Source organism: Nilaparvata lugens, chromosome 5, assembly GCF_014356525.2.
Source record: "Nilaparvata lugens isolate BPH chromosome 5, ASM1435652v1, whole genome shotgun sequence".
NCBI classification, from domain to species: domain Eukaryota; kingdom Metazoa; phylum Arthropoda; class Insecta; order Hemiptera; family Delphacidae; genus Nilaparvata; species Nilaparvata lugens.
The window spans coordinates 40,258,528-40,280,775 of NC_052508.1; positions in this window are offsets into that span (position 1 = coordinate 40,258,528).

Consider the following 22,248-nt stretch of genomic DNA (forward strand, 5'->3'; position numbering starts at 1 on the left):
TTCTATGCATTGAAATATGGGCTAAAATACACTAAAGGAGGAATTTCCTATATTTTTAACAAATTTTGGTGAGATGATGAATTATTACCAACCGCCTTGACGAGCTGATATGAACGAGCTGTAGTACGAGGAGATATGATCATTCAGTCAAAAGTTATAAGTGTTTAAAGTTTTGATCCTGGACATATCCTTATGTGTGCCCCCACTAGGAGATACTGAAATCTAACGAGTGATTATCATAGCCGTCGTAACGTTATTTCAGTCGAATTATGTTTCTTTTTTGTTGGGAAGGCCATGAAAAGGTATTATAATGAAAATTTGAATTTTGTCTGTAGGTCATGATTTTCTATTCTTGGGTGTAATCCCCCTCCCACCACTACTAAATTCAGAAATAGGTACCTAAGGAATTCTGTTCAGAATTATTAATATTGTTAGATCACGTGATGTGTGGCTTTCTATCATTACTAGAAAAAGATCCTAGTTGTATAGTGTAGAAGTGGTAGGTTTGCATAATTTTGAAAGCCCCTTAAAAAATACCCCTTTTGTGAAAACTCTTAGCTCTAGAATCAAAAATCGTAGAGTTCCGCGCGACCACTCAATTTACTGGAAATTTTATTATCTTTATTATTTTAGAGAATGATTTTTCTCGAAAAGTTAAAGGTTCTAAAGATTAAATGGAAAACTTGAAAAAAGTCCGAAATTTTGGTTTTTTTGGGAGTTTTGGGGGTGAAGTCGCCCTCTGGCGTGTCAGAAAATTTCAGATTAGAATTCAGCGCCCCAAAATACTTAGTTATAGAACCTTCGCGAAAAATTCTTTCAGGCTGTTTCCTGAAAAACGACCATTTGACTGGACTATTATACAAAACAGAAAAGAGTAATGAAGCATTACAATAGTTGCGTGATTAATGTGTGGTAAATGGGGTGTAAATTTAAAAGATTGAAATTGGCTTCATTTGATATTTTTCACAAATTTATTCTTCTGTCAAATTCACTAGAGTTTGCGATGTTGTTTATAATTGCATTCCCATTCAGAGACATTAATATCACCATGAAACGCCTTCAAAATTAAAATAATTATTAGATTAAAATGTAAATTACAATTTAACTTATCATTGTGCTTTTAAGAAAATTAGGTTGCAACAGCAAGGAAACTCAAACACAGGAACATTAAAAATTAAAATCAAGCAAAGGAAATCAGAATAATAGTGGATGATGAAGTTATAATTTATTTTTGTCAAAGATTTACCTTCAAACTCATAGGCTTGGAATTATTAAAATTCCTGCATACAAAATATTATCAATTGTATTTTTCATGCTTTTTATTGAGTTACACTTTGCAAAATAATATTACATTTAATAATATAACATTGTAAAGGTGGGAAAAAGTATTAAAATTAACTACATTAGGATATCTCTATTTAATACCTTGATTTTTAGCCATGATTCAAAATGTTGACATAAAATATAAAAAAAATCATGCCCCCCCAAAAATGTTGATGGCGCAAATTGCGCCATGCCCCCCCCTTGAGGGCACCCCTGGCTTCAAGGGACATCCACAAACATAGATTCCTTCATTCAGGTATCGAATTCCCCTTAGCGTTTAAGTTCGGCTTTACTTATTAATTTCCACTGTAAGTATTCGTAAGTTAAATATCACCATATATGAGTCTGCATTATATTTAGTTGTTCTAAACTTAGTGATAATGATGATATTGAATAGAGCATAAATAAAATTTATTCAGAAAATCAAGTCCATCTTTTTATGTCTAATGCTACGTATAAGTTTAGAATAACTGTAATTTATTTCACTTGAGTAGAGAAAAAAAAAACACTCCTTAAGTATAATTCAGATCCACTGGTGATTGAATCCAGCCTGATAGTCTCGCTTGACTTTTTGACGGAAGGAAGCAAGCTGAAATGATAAATGCAGGTGAGCGAAGCGATATATGATGACTCAGCGGGGGATCCAGACCAATAAGGCGAGCGAAGCGAGCCTGCCGGATAGATTCAGTATAAATTATTGCCAATGAGATTTTGTCATTATTATTATTATTATTAGCGTATATGGCTTTCAATGGTGGGGAGACCCAAGGGTAGTTCCACCTCGCCGTGTATTGTCCAAAGTTCCCCAATGGGAGACCGGACACTTAGGTTATAGTGAGCACAATACTTTAAATTAAAACTTTTCTCTTCGAAATAAAATTCTTTTTGATGTTAAGTCCGATACATACAAAACCGAAACAAAACATTTTGTCATTGCTGTTGACAGATGCCAATTGCAAATCATTCCAATGAGTTTATTAATGTTCAACATCCAGCAAACAATATTGTAGATAACAACATAACATTTTCGAGGTCATTTTACATGATGGATCTTCGATCTTGGATTTTTAGGCCTCTTTTTGGGCTCTTGAGGGGGGGTTTATAACCTGGAAACCCTTCCCCCCAACAACACTACGTCACTGGACTATGGCATCAGCAATAGCCCTAAAAACTCAAAATTTACATTACGGTAATAGTTCGACACTTAAAATTATCTACCGGCTGCTTCCGGTATTTGTTGATTTATTGAAATAGTATGGTATCATAACGTGTATCATCTGAAAAAAAAAAAAAATATATATATATATATATAGATTAATATTGTATGATAAATCTCACCTCCTTATTTTTCAGATGATACACGTTATATATATATATATATATATATATATATATATATATATATATATATATAAAAGCAAAATGGCACTCACTGACTGACTGACTGACTGACTCACTCACTCACTCACTCGAAAAATCTACCGGACCAAAAAAGTTCAAATTTGGTAGATATGTTCAGTTGGCCATTTAGAGGCGCACTATAAAATCTTTCGGCAATATTTCAACTTTAAGGGTGGTTTTTAAGGGTTTAAAGTTCGTCTTTTAGCATGTATATTCTTCTTATTCTCTCAATTATAATTTAAAAATGCCCATACCATAATGTTAATATAGAACTATAATCTAGAGAGAGTACCTCTTCGAAACAGTTGTTAACTGGTAACTAAATTAATAATTTTGTCAGGTTGGCATTAAGTTGAGTTGACTCTGTTAGGTTGACACCAAATTGAAGATTGAAATGCATTTATCGCGGAAAAATTGATTGGGTACTGCTACTTCAATCAGAGCTATTCCTGGAAATATTATATTACTAGCCGTCAGGCTCGCTTCGCCATATCCGTTTAACCAGACGTTTAGTCTGGACCCCCGACTGGATCGTTCTAACATATGATAAAAATGCTCAAATGAAAAATGCAGGCGAGCGAAGCGAGCCTGCTGATCTCATTCTTGGACGATCCAGTCGGGGGTCCAGGGGGTGGAGCCCCCTGGCTAGACGGATATGGCGAGCGAAGCGATCCTGACGGCTAGTATTAAATATTTGTGAGTAGAAGCTACCGGTACTATTAGTGTACAATGACACTTTTGATTATCCAATTTAGGTACCGTACTAATTTTTCTCAGCTTTGTATTATTTATTGGTATCTTTAAATGTTGAAATCATTGAAACGGTTTGAGATATCGATGTACGGTATTCGCCATTAATATTCTTTTGAAATTCTGTATCAAAATCCTTTATCACATGACTAAGCTCCCATTTGAAAAAAATGAAGTTAGATTCAAAATGATGCAGGATTCGAAATTAATTTGGATCCATATGACGGATCCAGGATGGGGGAAAAAAGCTTTGAAGCGACAATTTTTTTAAATTGGAGTAGGATCAATTGTCATATTATATAGGCTACTTGTTAAAGAGATATTTAGCTGTTTCCATGATAATTCTTACCAACTCTGTATAATTACAAGTTGCGGATTTAAGAGCAGTTCATGAGCGAGTTCTCCAACACAGTGGGTCGCTAGTGTATTTATTTATCACGACTCTATAAAGATTGAAACCATAGCCTACAAAGAGCCCGGCTATTGATGAGTTCTAGAACAAGCTATAAGTACTTCCGGTCAGGGGGGTAGGCCTAAACCCTCCACACCAAATGACACACACCCTCTACGTCAAATTTAATATCAGCCCCCTTAAGAATAAAGGCACCCTTATTCCCTTGCTGTTATTTTCGACACTGCTATCATTTTTTAATGTTTGGTTCCCCCAAAAAACTGAGGCGTTTTAGATCCGGATCCCTTTGTATGATATCAGTGTAGCCTAAGATTTATAATTTGATGGAAAATGACACATTATTGGCAGTGTAGTAAAAGCAACCAGCAAACTTCTCAGTGATCCAATACACAATAAAATAATATAATACAGGCAACAGAAAAATTCTTAGCTGAATCAAAATTATATTGACCTTTGGCAAAATGGGGTAGTTCACTGTCACTATAAGTTCTTTAATAATAATTTCAATTTCAATTTATTTCATTTAAAGTTACATAGTATCAAATACATACAGTGTTTTTTTGCTCCTCTAGCTTAGAGCTAATTGAGGAGTATTCAAATTTCATACTACATCATAATAGTTACCGTATACATTCTATAAATACTACAAATGAAAATTTTTGTAAAGTGTTCAATAAACTAAATTGAAAGTCTATTATAGTTTCTATCTGGGATTTGATATTGAAGTTCTAATTTCTACCACTTGAATCACAACATTAGTCACTCTATATTCTACTAAATCGGTGATCAACCTTGCAGACATTATTGTCTCTTGCATTTAGGTGGCTTTGAACAGCTGACTAGCTGAACCAACATGCACATCAACAATATTACAATACACACACAGTCATAGAATACAAAAACATAACCTATCCTCCAAAAAAACATTTATTATACTACAAACTGTAATATACACTCTCTTAATCTTTTCAACTGCTTCTAAAGCACTTTTTTGTTTACAATATTAAAATTATTCTTATTTATTCATTCATCCAAAGTTCTTTCTTTTCCATTTCCCATTGTACAGTGCAGTTTATTATTGTCTACTATGTGCAAACTAACCTATCTACTAACTAACCTATTAGAATATTAACAATAATCTTCAACATATCTTTTCATTCAAACAATTCCTATAAAATAATTCTTAAGTTTAGTTTTTATTTCATTTCTTTGTAAATTTTTCAATTCTGGTGGCAAATCGTTCAACAGGTAAGGGATTCTGTATTTTAATAGGTTCTTACCATAATTATTATTATAACGCTGTGCTCTAAATAGCCTATTTCTCAAACCATAACTTATTTCGTTCATTTCCCTTAATTCATCTTCAAAATAATGTCTGGACAAATCAGTGTATATTGCGAGAGATTCTGGTGTCATAATACCCAATATTCCAAGCTCGACTCCATTAAATAATGTATTTGCTACTCTTCTAACTACATCATACAACGGCTGTCTCAAATACACTGGTGCTAAACTATGAATTGTAATACCATAGAATATTATACTTTGAATCATAGAGAAATAGATAATTCTTTTAATATTTATTGGAAAAAAGGGGCTAATTCTAGAGCATTTGTATAAAGCAGCTTTCATAATTCGCAGCATCCTATTATTGTGTGAATTGAATTTCATGTCTGCATCAAAAACAACTCCTAGATGCTTAATATTCTCACTGAATTCCAAATGCTGACACCTGCATGTGTTTCTCAAATTATTATATCTTAGACATTCTGCTTTATGGCAAATTAATTTATAATTGTACAAACCTACGTTAATTCTAGGATTTCTAAATATAATTACCTTTGTTTTCTGTGAATTTATCTTGATACCGTTGTTGAAAAAATATTTATTAGCCAAATTGAGATCCTCTTGCATGTATCTTATGCCCATTATTAGATCAGTGTGTGTCATATATAGCAGGTTGTCATCTGCATACTGCAGCACCTTACTTTTGAAACTGAGACTAGCTAGATCGTTTACATACTAATAATAATAATAATAATAATAATAATAATTTCAATTTCAATTTATTTCATTTAAAGTTACATAGTATCATATACATACAGTGTTTTGTTGCTCCTCTAGCTTAGAGCTAATTGAGGAGTATTTAAATTTCATACTACATCATAATAGTTAACTTATACATTCTATAATAATACTACAAATGAAAATTTCTGTAAAGTGTTCAATAAGCTAAATTGAAAGTCTATTATAGTTTCTTTCTGGAATTTGATATTAAAGTTCTAATTTCTACCACTTGAATCACAACATTAGTCACTCTATATTCTACTAAATCGGTGATCAACCTTGCAGACATTATTGTCTCTTGCATTTAGGTGGCTGTGAACAGCTGACTAGCTGAACCAACATGCACATCAACAATAATTACAACACACACACAGTCATAGAATACAAAAACATAACCTATCCTCCAAAAAAACATTTATTAGCCTATACTACAAACTGTAATATACACTCTCTTAATCATTTTCACTGCTTCTAAAGCACTTTTTTGTTTACAATATTAAAATTATTCTTATTTATTCATTCATCCAAAGTTCTTTCTTTTCCATTTCCCATTGTACAGTGCAGTTTATTATTGTCTACTATGTGCAAACTAACCTATCTACTAACTAACCTATTAGAATATTAACAATAATCTTCAACATATATTTTCATTCAAACAATTCCTATAAAATAATTCTTAAGTTTAGTTTTTATTTCATTTCTTTGTAAATTTTTCAATTCTGGTGGCAAATCGTTCAACAGGTAAGGGATTCTGTATTTTAATAGGTTCTTACCATAATTATCATTATAACGCTGTGCTCTAAATAGCCTATTTCTCAAACCATAACTTATTTCGTTCATTTCCCTTAATTCATCTTCAAAATAATGTCTGGACAAATCAGTGTATATTGCGAGAGATTCTGGTGTCATAATACCCAATATTCCAAGTTCAACTCCATTAAATAATGTATTTGCTACTCTTCTAACTACATCATACAACGGCTGTCTCAAATACACTGGTGCTAAACTATGAATTGTAATACCATAGAATATTATACTTTGAATCATAGAGAAATAGATTATTCTTTTAATATTTATTGGAAAACAGTGGCTAATTCTAGAGCATTTGTATAAAGCAGCTTTCATAATTCGCAGCATCCTATTATTGTGTGAATTGAATTTCATGTCTGCATCAAAAACAACTCCTAGATGCTTAATATTCTCACTGAATTCCAAATGCTGACACCTGCATGTGTTTCTCAAATTATTATATCTTAGACATTCTGCTTTATGGCAAATTAATTTATAATACAAACCTACATTAATTCTGGGATTTCTAAATATAATTACCTTTGTTTTCTGTGAATTTATCTTGATACCGTTGTTGAAAAAATATTTATTAGCCAAATTGAGATCCTCTTGCATGTATCTTATGCCCATTATTAGATCAGTGTGTGTCATATATAGCAGGTTGTCATCTGCATACTGCAGCACCTTACTTTTGAAACTGAGACTAGCTAGATCGTTTACATACAGATTAAATAGAACAGGAGACAAAATGCTGCCCTGAATAAGTCCACGGGATTGATTATAATCGGTACTAATATATTCACCTATACTAACATGTATTTTTCTATTTTCAAAATATTTTTCAAACAAGTTGAATAGCTTTCCACGAATACCTGTTCTATTGATTTTTTGTAACATAATTTCATAATTAACCAAATCATATGCTTTTGTCAAATCTGTTGCAACAGTTATGACAAATTTATTGTCATTTAAAGCTTCAAATATATTTTCTGTTAGTTTTTCTAATAAATCTATTGTTGATTTTTTTGGAATAAACCCATATTGAGCATTATTTATTATGTTCTGATTGATCAGGTATTGATTCAATTGCATACAGATGAAATGTTCTAGAATTTTCATAATTACTGAGATTGATCCTATTGGCCTATAAGAACCTACATTTTTCTTTGCTCCATTCTTGAAAATTGGTCTGAGATGTGTTATTTTTAGACGCTGAGGTATTTTTCCTGTTTCAATTATCCTATTAATCAAATGCATCAGGATCAGCTTTAGATAGAACATGTTATTCATGATATCTTTTGGCCTAATTTTGTTATGTCCTGCAGATGATCTATTGTTTAGTTTGTTAATGATACTATAAAGTTGATGTTCTTTCATTTTTTCAAAATTCACACTCATCCTATCCCCTATTGTATAGTTACCTTCTTTTAAATGTGGTATTATATCAAAGTGTTGCCCGTTCAACTCCATTAAATAATGTATTTGCTACTCTTCTAACTACATCATACAACGGCTGTCTCAAATACACTGGTGCTAAACTATGAATTGTAATACCATAGAATATTATACTTTGAATCATAGAGAAATAGATTATTCTTTTAATATTTATTGGAAAACAGTGGCTAATTCTAGAGCATTTGTATAAAGCAGCTTTCATAATTCGCAGCATCCTATTATTGTGTGAATTGAATTTCATGTCTGCATCAAAAACAACTCCTAGATGCTTAATATTCTCACTGAATTCCAAATGCTGACACCTGCATGTGTTTCTCAAATTATTATATCTTAGACATTCTGCTTTATGGCAAATTAATTTATAATACAAACCTACATTAATTCTGGGATTTCTAAATATAATTACCTTTGTTTTCTGTGAATTTATCTTGATACCGTTGTTGAAAAAATATTTATTAGCCAAATTGAGATCCTCTTGCATGTATCTTATGCCCATTATTAGATCAGTGTGTGTCATATATAGCAGGTTGTCATCTGCATACTGCAGCACCTTACTTTTGAAACTGAGACTAGCTAGATCGTTTACATACAGATTAAATAGAACAGGAGACAAAATGCTGCCCTGAATAAGTCCACAGGATTGATTATAATCGGTACTAATATATTCACCTATACTAACATGTATTTTTCTATTTTCAAAATATTTTTCAAACAAGTTGAATAGCTTTCCACGAATACCTGTTCTATTGATTTTTTGTAACATAATTTCATAATTAACCAAATCATATGCTTTTGTCAAATCTGTTGCAACAGTTATGACAAATTTATTGTCATTTAAAGCTTCAAATATATTTTCTGTTAGTTTTTCTAATAAATCTATTGTTGATTTTTTTGGAATAAACCCATATTGAGCATTATTTATTATGTTCTGATTGATCAGGTATTGATTCAATTGCATACAGATGAAATGTTCTAGAATTTTCATAATTACTGAGATTGATCCTATTGGCCTATAAGAACCTACATTTTTCTTTGCTCCATTCTTGAAAATTGGTCTGAGATGTGTTATTTTTAGACGCTGAGGTATTTTTCCTGTTTCAATTATCCTATTAATCAAATGCATCAGGATCAGCTTTAGATAGAACATGTTATTCATGATATCTTTTGGCCTAATTTTGTTATGTCCTGCAGATGATCTATTGTTTAGTTTGTTAATGATACTATAAAGTTGATGTTCTTTCATTTTTTCAAAATTCACACTCATCCTATCCCCTATTGTATAGTTACCTTCTTTTAAATGTGGTATTATATCAAAGTGTTGCCCGTTCATTTCTGTTGTAATTTCTTCTATTTTCTCTTTAAAGCAGTTTTTAAATTTCTCTGTTAGGTTCATAATTTGATGATCTTCATTGATATTGAAATTTAACTTAATTGATTCCTTTAGAGACGGCCTATTCTTCTTATTTATAAAATGATTGATGATTTCCCAAATTTTCTTAGTATTGTTGGAGTTATCATTGAAAGCCCTATAATAGTATTTCCTTTTCTCATTACGAATCATGTCTGTTAACTTATTTTGTATGTTTCTAAACTGATTTCTCAAATCCACATTATGTTTATCTCTTTTAACCATTTGCCATAAATAGTTCTTTCTCTCTATTGTCAGCTTAATTCTATCATTGAACCAGGAATTATGTAGTTGCTTAGTTTTTTGTTTAACCTTTATGACACTTTTAGCATATATATTTTCGAACCTCTGAACTATATCATTATAAATATCTGATGGTTCTCTTAAGTCTAGAATCGGCCACCAATTTTCAGTTTGAATCAATTCATTTACTCTCCCCGTTAAAATGACACTTTTTTATTCATTTTCCATAGTCTGGTGTGTACCATCTGTACATGTTTCTAACAATTTAATCCCTGTCCAGTAATGGTCTGCAATTTTGCTTTCAATCAAAAATGAAATATAAGAGTTGTTAGGATCTAACTTTACATTAACATGATCTAGGCATGATGATACAACTGTGTTACCATATGTTTCCTCTCTAGTTGGCTTTTGTATAGTATTGTATAAACCATAAGAGTAGAGTACACTTTATATTAATAATATATAATATATATATATTATATATAATAATAATAATAATAATAATAATAATCTATATATGTCAAGGAAGCTGGGTAGCAGGGGTTTGTCCAGGGTTTCAGATCTGTGTGCAAAACAAAAGAAAAGGCTAAGAGAGTATTTCACTGGCAGCTACTGACTATTTAAACCGCCACAATGCAGTAGCTGGGATCTTGCATCAGGACCTTGCTCTGAAGTACCAAATCATCAATCAGAAGCTGCCCTACTACTCGTACAAGTCATCCCCAGTCTTGGAGAATGAGACACATAAGTTATATTGGGATCGGTCAATGCTGACAGACAGAACAGTTGCTCATAATAGGCCAGATATCATCCTCATGGATAAGGTAACCAAGGAAACAACACTGATAGATGTTGGCATACCATGCTGCCACAAATTGGACTAGTATTATAATGAAGAGGTCTCCAAGTATCTCCCCTTGGTTGCTGAGATCAAGGATGTCTGGATGCAAGAAAAGGTCACAATTGTTCCTGTCATTATCTCCACGGTTAGAGTTGTAACTAGAAAAGTGTCAGCAAATCTTTGTCAGATGGGAATATCGAAAAGTGCAAAATATGACATGAAAAAGCAGTTGTTCTCAGCACAGCATATATTATGAGATCATTTTTGAACATTCCAGTTTAGTAATGCACCAAAGTCTTGCCAAAGGCCGACTTCGGCTGCAATAAACACTCACTTGTCATGTGATGGATGAAATGATAATAATAATAATAATAGACCAATTCCAAACAGGTGCAATCAAGGTTGTCAGAGGAATTCACCAGGGTGACAGTCTGAGCCCTCTCTGGTTCTGCCTGGCCTTAAATCCTCTTAGTTTGTTGCTAAGAAATTCCCCATATGGGTATACAGTGAGTTTGATGTTTCAAGAGAGCTTACAGTATCACACAGTTTCTATATGGATGACCTGAAACTATATGCCAAGTCACCTGAGCAGCTTGAGAATTTGCTTCAGCTAGTCACTACTTTCATCCAGAGTATCAAAATGAAATTAGGATTGGAGGAGTGTGCAGTACTGCATGTGAAGAAAGGTAAAGTAGTAAATACAGCAGAAGGGATGTTGACACTGGGAAATGAAATAGGGCAGTTGCAAGTAGGACAGACATATAAATATTCGAGACTTCACCAGCATTTGAAAATCTCCCGTGTTGAAGTGTTCAGACGCTTGGAAATTGAATTTAAGAGAAGACTAAGTAAAATCATGAAATCTAAATTGCCTTCAAAGCATCTGATTAAGGCAATAAATTCTTGGGCTATTCCATCTCTGACCTACATTTTTGGTGTTCTGAAGTGGTCTGACACTCGTCTGGAACAAATGGACAGGCTTGTGAGGACACAAATGACAAAAAACAGGTTGCATCACCCAAGATCATTGATGAGTCGTCTATATATGCCAAGGAAGCTGGGTAGCAGGGGTTTGTCCAGGGTTTCAGATCTGTGTGCAAAACAAGAGAAAAGGCTAAGAGAGTATTTCATTTCTGCTAACACAAATCTCCTCAGGGAAGTGTGCCGATTGGATGTAAATTATACTGCACTCAACCTGAGGAATCCTAATGGTCGAGAGCCCTTGACAGTGCATGCTTACAAGGCAGAATGACAACAGAGGGAACTGCATGAGCTCTACTGCAAGCATCTGAAGTCTGATAATACTAATCATGACCTTTAAAGCAGGTGGCTGACAGATGGAAGTCTTTCCCAGAGACAGAAGGCTTATAATTGCTATGCAGGATCAGGTTGTAGCTACCAATGCCTATAGAAGACATATCATCAGAGATCTGAGCATAAGTGATGAATGCAGGCTTTGTAACGCTGCAGTAGAAAGTATCCAGTATAGTTTCAGGCTGCTCAATATTGGCACCAAAAGAGTATTTGAGGCAACATAATAATGTTGCAAAAATAGTGCACCTGAAATTGCAGCAGGAATTTGAGTTCTTTGAAGAAATGCCCCACACTATTCTTACTCCCCTCCTGCATTTATTAAGAGAAACCAGATTAAGATCTATTGGGATGTTCAAATGATCACTGACAGGCAGGTCATTCATAACAAGCCTGATATCCTAATGTTGAACATGAATCAAAAAGAAGCCTTGATAATTGATGTAGCCATACCAGCAGATGAAAATTGTCAAAGAACAGGAGGTGAGAAATTGAGGAAGTATCAAGAGCTAGCATTTGAGCTCAAAGATAATATGTATGGGCTCAAGAATGTTAGAATAATCCCAATTGTAATATCCGTGAATGGTATGATTCTTAATTCAACAGTGGAGAGTTGTAAGGTTATTGATGTCTCAGAAACTCTGGTAGGGGAAATGCAGAAGTCTGTTCTGCTTGATACAGCTCGCATAGTATGCCAAATGCTCCAACATACTTGGTAAAATACTTTATCAATAATAGAAAATAATGCCAAGAGGTTGCATTTTGCCCCTCTTCGCATAAGCTATCCACAATTGTGTGAAAAAGATAATAATAATAATAATAATAATAATAATAATAATAATAATAATAATAATAATAATAATAATAATAATAATAATAATAATAATAATAATAATAATTTCAATTTCAATTTCAATTTCAATTTATTCATTTCTTCAAATTACATTACAATCATAATACACTCAGTGCTTTTAGTTACTCCTCTAGCTTATAGCTAATTGAGGAGTGTCAAAATCATTTACATAATAATAATATATTCACATTCAATCATTACTGTATTTATTCTACAATGGGGAAATTCTTGAGAGTTTGACATACAGTAAGTTCCGATTTTCACCACTTGAGTCGCTCTTTAATTCTTTGACTGTTCATACACAAGTAACGAAATTCAGATGGCCGTAGCCGTCAGACTAGAGACTACACAATCGAACACAACACAGAAGCACAATCAAATAACCTTCAAAATTTATAAACATCAGTAATAATTCATTACAATATTTTTTTATAATCTTAAACCTATCAGCATATTACATTTTACATACAATACTTTCTTTCTATTTTCCATATTAAAATCAATCTAGCCTATTGGAATTTTTATTTTTATGTTTCCTTTTCTTCTCTGTTAATAATAATAATAATAATAATGATAATAGTGATAATAATAATAATAATAAATAATAATAATAATATAATAATAATAATAATAATAATAATAATAATAATAATAATGGTATTGGATCAGCTGGAGAAGAGTGCTTATATAATTGATATTGCTGTACCTTCAGATGAGAATGCTCAGAAGACCAGAGGCGAGAAAATCAGAAAATACCAAGAGCTATCATTTGAGCTGAAGGAAATGTATGGGCTGAATACAGTGAGAGTACTTCCAATTGTAATAACAGTCAATGGCCTGATACTCAAGTCGGTTGTGGAAATATGTCGAAGTATTGACTTGGTAGACGAGGTGCTGAAGAGAATGCAAAAATCTGTCCTCCTTGACACTGCACGTATTGTGCGCGAGTTCATAAAATAGTCAAACAGTGTTATAAAGATGAAAGGAAGGTTGCATTAAAGTGCCCCTTCTTTGAAAATATTTCCGCAAGAGCGTGCTTATAAAAGGGATAATAATAATAATAATAATAATTCCAATTTCAATTTATTTCATTTAAAGTTACATAGTATCATATACATACAGTGTTTTGTTGCTCCTCTAGCTTAGAGCTAATTGAGGAGTATTCAAATTTCATACTACATCATAATAGTTAACTTATACATTCTATAATAATAGGTACTACAAATGAAAATTTTTGTAAAGTGTTCAATAAACTAAATTGAAAGTCTATTATAGTTTCTATCTGGGATTTGATATAAAAGTTCTAATTTCTACCACTTGAATCACAACATTAGTCACTCTATATTCTACTAAATCAGTGATCAACCTTGCAGACATTATTGTCTCTTGCATTTAGGTGGCTGTGACCAGCTGACTAGCTCTCTAGCTGAGCCAACATTCACATCAACAATATTACAACACACACACAGTCATAGAATGCAAAAACAAAACCTAACCTCTAAAAAAACATTTATTATACTACAAATATTTCTTCAATATGGGATTATCGTTTGGGGCGCTGCCTACATGAATCACTTGAATAAGATAATTGTTATTCAGAAGACCTTATTAAAGGCAATTCTTGGAAAGCCCAGACGTTTCCCTAGTGACAATATTTTCAGGGAACTGAATGTGCTGACTGTCAGGCAGCTTCACACGAAAAACTTGATAATCTACATGAATAAGCATAGTAATCTTTTCAATCTCCGTTTATCACCGTACAATCTTCGTCCCTCATCCATCACTTTCGAATCTCATCATACAGTTTTATCCATTTGTAGAAGGCAGTTCAATTACATTGTCCATAAACTTGTTAACGTAATACCTGATCATTTTATCTCTAACAATTTGACCAGAAATCTTTCTAACGAAATAAGTCAATGGATCACATCGCATAACTCTACTGATTTGTTTGATTTCTTGTAACTTTTCACCTTTCAACTCTTTTTTTTCTCTTAAATAAGTTCATTATTTCTTGTTAATTGTCTGTATTCTTGAGATTTTTTATTATACAAATTTTTATTATACTTATAATTTATATTTTTGTTTTATGCTTTCACTTTGGTTCTGTAGTTTTTTGTAACACTCGGCCCCTGCGCACAGGCTTTGCCTTTGCAGGGACCTTCCGTGATTTTGTTAACCTGCTATTTTAAGTTATTTTGTTTTAGTTTTAAGTTATTTATTTCATAACTACTTTGTACAATAACTATGTTGTAAAAAGGACAAATAAATTGAATTGAATTGAATTGAAACTGTAATATACACTCTCTTAATCATTTTCAACTGCTTCTAAAGCACTTTTTCGTTTACAATATTAAAATCATTCTTATTTATTTATTAATCCATAGTTTTTTCTATTCCATTTCCCATTGTACAGTGCAGTTTACTATTGTCTACTATGTGCAAACTAACCTATCTACTAACTAACCTATTAGAATATTAACAATAATCTTCAACATATCTTTCTATTCAAACAATTCCTATAAAATAATTCTCAAGTTTAGTTTTTATTTTATTTCTTTGTAAAATTTCAATTCTGGTGGCAAATCGTTCAACAGGTAAGGGATTCTGTTTTTTAATAGGTTCTTACCATAATTATTATTATAACGCTGTGCTCTGAATAGCCTATTTCTCAAACCATATCTTATTTCGTTCATTTCCCTTAATTCATCTTCAAAATAATGTCTGGACAAATCAGTGTATTTTGCGAGAGATTCTGGTGTCATAATACCCAATATTCCAAGCTTGACTCCATTAAATAATGTATTTGCTACTCTTCTAACTACATCATACAATGGCTGTCTGAAAAACACTGGTGCTAAACTATGAATTGTAATACCATAGAATATTATACTTTGAATAATGGAGAAATAGATAATTCTTTTAATATTGCTGTGCTACCAATTTCTCCTGAATAGGTTGAATAGCATTTTTCACCTATTAACCTAAAGAAAGTTATCGGCTCCAAAATGGTAAATTCTTGATAAATTATGAATGGATCTATTGCTAATGAATAGGAAATCCAGTTTTCAGAGCAAATCTTCATAAGAATTTTGGCAATATACAATGCAAATCCACAAAACAATACCTTACACACTTAAACATATAGCATCATTACAAGCTAAAATACTTATCCATTTATATAGTTGAAAACAATGGCTATAGGCTTGTAGACAAACAAATCAAATTATACAAAATTAGAGCACCATAAAACTGTTCAAATCTCAAATTAAAACATTATAAATTTCAATTAAACAGAAAAATATTCAGAGAACACAAAATTAGAACACCATAGCCAGCCACCATTTTTTAGAGAAGGGGCTAACAATGACTCGCCTTTTAGATGAAGCCAAAAACAGTGACGACGTTATGAACAAGTCATCGATATTAAATTCCAAAAAATTATAAATTACAAGTTTAGAATTTACATTTTACATTTGTTCTCAATAAAACTTTATTTCGAAACTGTTATTTTAAATTCATTTATCCTCTATATTTATAATGATCTGTTAATTTTGTTAAGTCTGTTTCGGTGATACCATGGAATGTGCAACACAATTATTTATGATAAATTCTCAGTTAAAAGTTGTCCGCATATCAATTACTCTGATATTTACCATCAAGTTTTATGGATATCGAATTGAAGATTCGATTTTAATCGAGAAGAAATATAATATTACAAATACCCCCCTCTTGACATAAAAATTGTACTGTTTGAGAATTTAAAGAAAAAAAATTACATTGAAACAAATGGAAATTCTTGAAATTAAATTTGAGAACAGTAACATTTTTTTCTATAAAAACATTACATGTCATCCTATAATATTGAAATTTATTATAAAAATTCATCAATAGCATTTGTTATACATTTCCAAACAATATTTCAAAGTATAGAATATAAAAATTACTTTTGATTTAGCTTTATAATTTTAGGAAAATATCTCAACAGAAAGTTTAATATATATAAAGAGTGGTTTTTGAAATTGCACATGAATTTAATAGATAGAAAAATTCAATTTTTTAATGCATGAAAATTTAGTATGTTGAACAAAAAAATTTCTTTTAAATGAATTGTTACAATTAATTTTCACATAAAATTTCAATAAATCAAAAAATGTTCATTTCTTTCACTATTGACGCGGTTGATTTTATCGATGCAAATTTTGGAAAACAGTCCGTTAAGGCACTCAGTATGAATTTCAGTTAAGTGTGACTCCAGTGTGATGACATCAGTGTTGGGCTGATCCGGATACTCGTAGTGTTGGGCTGATACTTTTAGTCGACTGATGCATACCAAACTCGATAAAGGTGACATCTCAGTTAGCATTGCCTCATGATTGTAGTAGATGGCTGCATACCAAACTCAATACAGGTGACATCTCAGTTAGCATTGCCTCATGCTTGTAGTAGACAGCTGCATACCAAACTCGATACAGAGTCACATGAATTTTGTATCATATAATTATACAATGTACATTTCAGGCTTGAAATGACAATGTAATTTGTTTTTTGGAAAAGAGATAGATGCTGCATACAGGATTAACTTAGGTGAGGATTAATTTAGGTGAGGTTTGGTTTTTTGATATTTTCAGCTTTCAAGGTTTAGAGTTCTGCATACAGGAATAATTTAGGAGAGGATTTTTTGAATAAATTTCTTTCATGATACTGTGACTGTTATTCTGAATTCAAAGTTGCGAACGTGAACATGGATGGCAATTACCTCCAGGTAATGTGGTAGTGTTGAAGTTTGAGTTACATGGTCAGCAATAGGCGTTGGCATTGTCATTGGCATATGCATTGGTGTCGGCATTGTCATCAACATTGGCGCAGGCATTGGCATCGGCATTTTCATAGGCATTGGCTTTGACATTGGCGCAGACATTGGTGTAGACATCAGTGTAGATATTGGCGTAGTTATTGGTGTAGATATTGGCGTAGATATTGGCGTTGGCATTGGTGTAGGCATCAGCATAGATATTCAATTAATGAGTCACACTAGTTCGAAAATCACCCAAATGTTCTTAACACTCTTCATGGCATTCACTTGTTGTTGATTTCAAGATTCACGTGATAATTATTTTGATGTTAATGTCCATGCTGTACATGTTATTTTAAAATGCTTATAAACTAAAAAGAAAATTTTGATTAGGCTACCAGTACAATCTAATACACATGAAATTTATTTCCAAGTATATTATAATCAATATAAAAAATGAAATTTGTTAACATCTTATTATACAGTCAGCAATACATAAATTGTGAAATTTCCTCAAACTCTATAGAGATATCAATTACAAAATTTTAATAAAAAATAATTTAATTTCCATTTATTCACTGTTCAAATAACAAAATTCAATCCATTCTTCAAAATTTAGAACATAAACAAATACATGTTACATAAATTTTATAACACTCTGTATCATTATCAGAATTGTAAAAAACATCAGATCATCACAACAAAAATAATTTCAATACATATTTCAATAAATTCAGACAATTGGTCTTCTATTCACAATCATTTCATAATATATCTGCATTTCATTATCATTTAGTATAACATTTCAATTATAGCATTCCACATTTATGATTTATCATTCACGGTTTCAAAATTATTTATGTAGACAAATTTATAAATTTTCATTTTAATTTTTTGTTCAAATATTGTATAAAAGCAAAATATTAAATATTATTAATCATCTTTTACCGGATACTATAGTTTATTTCGACTTTTCAATGTTCTAAACACAAACTACATTTCATGACAAAACTTTACTATCAATCATTAAACAAGAAATCATTCAAAACATCAATAATATTCTGCTTCAAAGGCAATCAATATTCATAAGTAATCATCTGCATCTATGGCAATCAACATAAGTAATCAACACAAAAAATATTATCTCATTACTGCCTCTCTAAGTTATAACCTCTGTTATTCCTTCTTTAGGCAATAATGGGTTTCCATCTCAAAAAACAATCACATACCAGCAAAATTCTAATCAACAAACCCCGCTAAAAATTCTACATACACTCCAGCATCCATTTCAAACGGTAATCAATCATATCAAAATTTATAGAACAAACAGTTTTCAAAAATTAGAAAAAGACATCAATTACAAAAACTTTAGAGAAATTTTAACCTTTAACTCATTTCAATTAATAATATGACAAGACGTTTTTATTTAATGAGAACATTATTATTCAAGTCAACTTTCATTTATATTGAACATCTCATATATATGGTGGCACAATTCATTAATACTTTCAAATTTTGAAGTTTTATTATTAAAACAAAAGAATTTATACATACGATTAAATTTCAGCATGTTCTAAATTGAACCATTTATTTTTTAAATAATTTCAGAATTTGAAGACTGTATAATAAGTACAAACCATTTCAAGATTACAATATAAAGACGATCAAGATGGATGATGGGTAAAAAAGTTTCCTAAAAAATGCAAATAAGAGAAAAAGAAAATTGGGTAAATAAATTTCCTGAATAATACAAGGAAGAGAAAGATTGATTAGAGCCTATCCTACATGTCAGTTCTAAACTTTCATAAGGAAGTATATTTAATAGAAATATACGGTACTACAAATAAAAAAATTGCAAAATGGGTTAAAAGCTCAGAAGAAAACTATAACCTAATTACATATGGCTTATGGCACTATATGCAATGAAAGATGAGAAAATGGGACATAATTTGCTCTGAAAAACCTAGTTACCTAATATGATACCTGACAAAAAATAGACATAATTAAAATATGTAATATATGATGAAAAAATATACCGCAAGCAAACAATTATTTACACTACAATAGATAGATTTTAGAAAAGTCAAGTTTTATCAACAATTTAAAGATTAGAAAAATAAGCTACTATTTTAACTTCCAAAATTATTTCAGAAAAAATACCAATTTAAATGACTATGGACAATATTGGTTAAGATATGCATTATAGACGAAATTTACTGAACATTACACAAAGACAGGAAAGAATCGAAATTTGAAACGATTGAGGGCCAAGAAAAATAGGCTACAGGAAAGAAAAAAGACACAATTATGGACTCTTACCATACACTGCATAGCGATTATGCTATTCTGAATCCCGGCATAACACAGGATCTCTTACTATGTAGGGTCATAATATTTAGGACACAGCTTGGCAGAAAACTTCTTCAGCTTGCTCGACAAAATGTAATTTCGAATTACAACTAGATCATCAACCTTGAATTTATACTTGGGTTTATTATGCATATTCTGTTTGAATCTTCTGATGACACCTCTATTCTTTATTCTGTACAGTATTCGTTTGTTTCTGATACTTTCTTCTTCAAGTTCAAACTTATTTTCTACAGGATATTTGATATACTTGAAAACAAGATGTGCACACATCGGTTTTGTTGACATGTTAATTTTATTTATGGTTTTCCTATCCTCAGTTATAGCAGCTGTATTTTCTTGACAATCTATTTTCAAAGAGGATAATACCTTGATTTCCCTGTCTACTTTTTCGTTTAATTCTACAACCTCTTTTTCAACATGCTTAATACTTTCATTATTTTCTACATTGATAGCATCTTGTGTCATATTTTGTTGCTCAACTATGATCTTATTTTTATTTACTCTTCCATTAACCTCATCGACCCTATCAGAAACTTGAATGATTTTGTTCTGCATTGATTTTCCTACATCTAACATTGATATTTCAAGATCATTAGTTTTTTGCTGTAGATGACCTATTTCTTTGTGATTTTTACTTAATGTATCATTTATCTCTTTAATTTTCTGCTTTGTATTAACCTGCTCTAGTCTTATGCTAGCAAATTCTTGCTTCATATCATCAAACCTAGCACTTTCATCTTGTTTCAAATTATCTTGTTTGCTCATCAAACCTAGCATTTAGCTCATCAAACCTTTGTGTTAAGAACGCTATAAGATTTAGATCATTTTTAGCTCCTACCATACTTGTTTCATTTGATATTTCTACTACTTCCTCATGAATTGTTACATTTGAAACGTTTTCACTTACAGCTACACTATCGTTTGAGTCATTGTTTAAGGTTATGTCTAAATCTTGAGATTCTTCATCTAAGTTTTGAATGTTTTCACTGAATAAAACTTCATTATTTTTATTGTTCTCCATCTTGCTACTGCGTAAAAAATATTTACTCATTAGAACCTGAACTTTCTCGATCCGATTTCCCACTCAGCAGCATCTCCCATTCACAATCCATCAAGATATCTATCCTACCAATAATTTTTTATAACCAGGGATATATTTTATAGTTTTGGTCCCACACCAGGGCGTACCATTTGCCGTGCTACCAATTTATCCTAAATAGGTTGAATAGCATTTTTCACCTATTAACCTAAAGAAAGTTATCGGCTCCAAAATGGTAAATTCTTGATAAATTATGAATGGATCTATTGCTAATGAATAGGAAATCCAGTTTTCAGAGCAAATCAACTTATAATCTTCATAAGAATTTTGGCAATATACAACACAAATCCACAAAACAATACCTTACAACACTTAAACATATAGCATCATTACAAGCTAAAATACTTATCCATTTATATAGTTGAAAACAATGGCTATAAGCTTGTAGACACACAAATCAAATTGTGCCTAATAAGATAATTTTGAATAAAATTTAGAATTTAGAAATAGGCCGACACATCTAGAAAATACCTGAGTCTATACCTAATTCATGCAGGTGAACGGGCTAGAGTCAAGAAAACTTCAATTAATCTTGCCATGCCTGATTTAATAGGTTTATACTATAAACTAACACTACACTTTGAAATAATTAAAAAAAAATACAAACAACTTCAATAAACATTGGCAACTAAAATCGAACAACAGAAACAACAATATCATGTTACTTTGTTGACATTCTTCATCTGATTCGGGGGCGCATTACTATCCCCGTTTAGATAGCAATACGTCACAAAACCAAACAAGATCAGTCATAAAATAACCAATTAATTTCAACATGAAATTACTCAAGAAAGAAAAAACCCGTTGAACCCAAATTTCGTCGATAGTAACCCATATAACCCATTTCATAATAATTTTGAATCCCCACTTTTGATTGACATCCTCGAATGAACCTTTGTTTCACTACACTGCACTTTCGTTGGTCTGTACGTTGCTTTATCGTCGGGGTTACAGTACCTTGTTTTTGGCGGTGAGCTTTTACCGGTTGAATTTGGCTTGACGGCGACGTCCTCTTACGTCCCTAGACCTGTCGTCTGAATGGGTGTCCTGAAGCGGTGTTACATAACGTTGCGGAACCAAAGGGGTGGTACATGAAGTTGGTTTGGGGACACACATGAACCGCTGTAAATA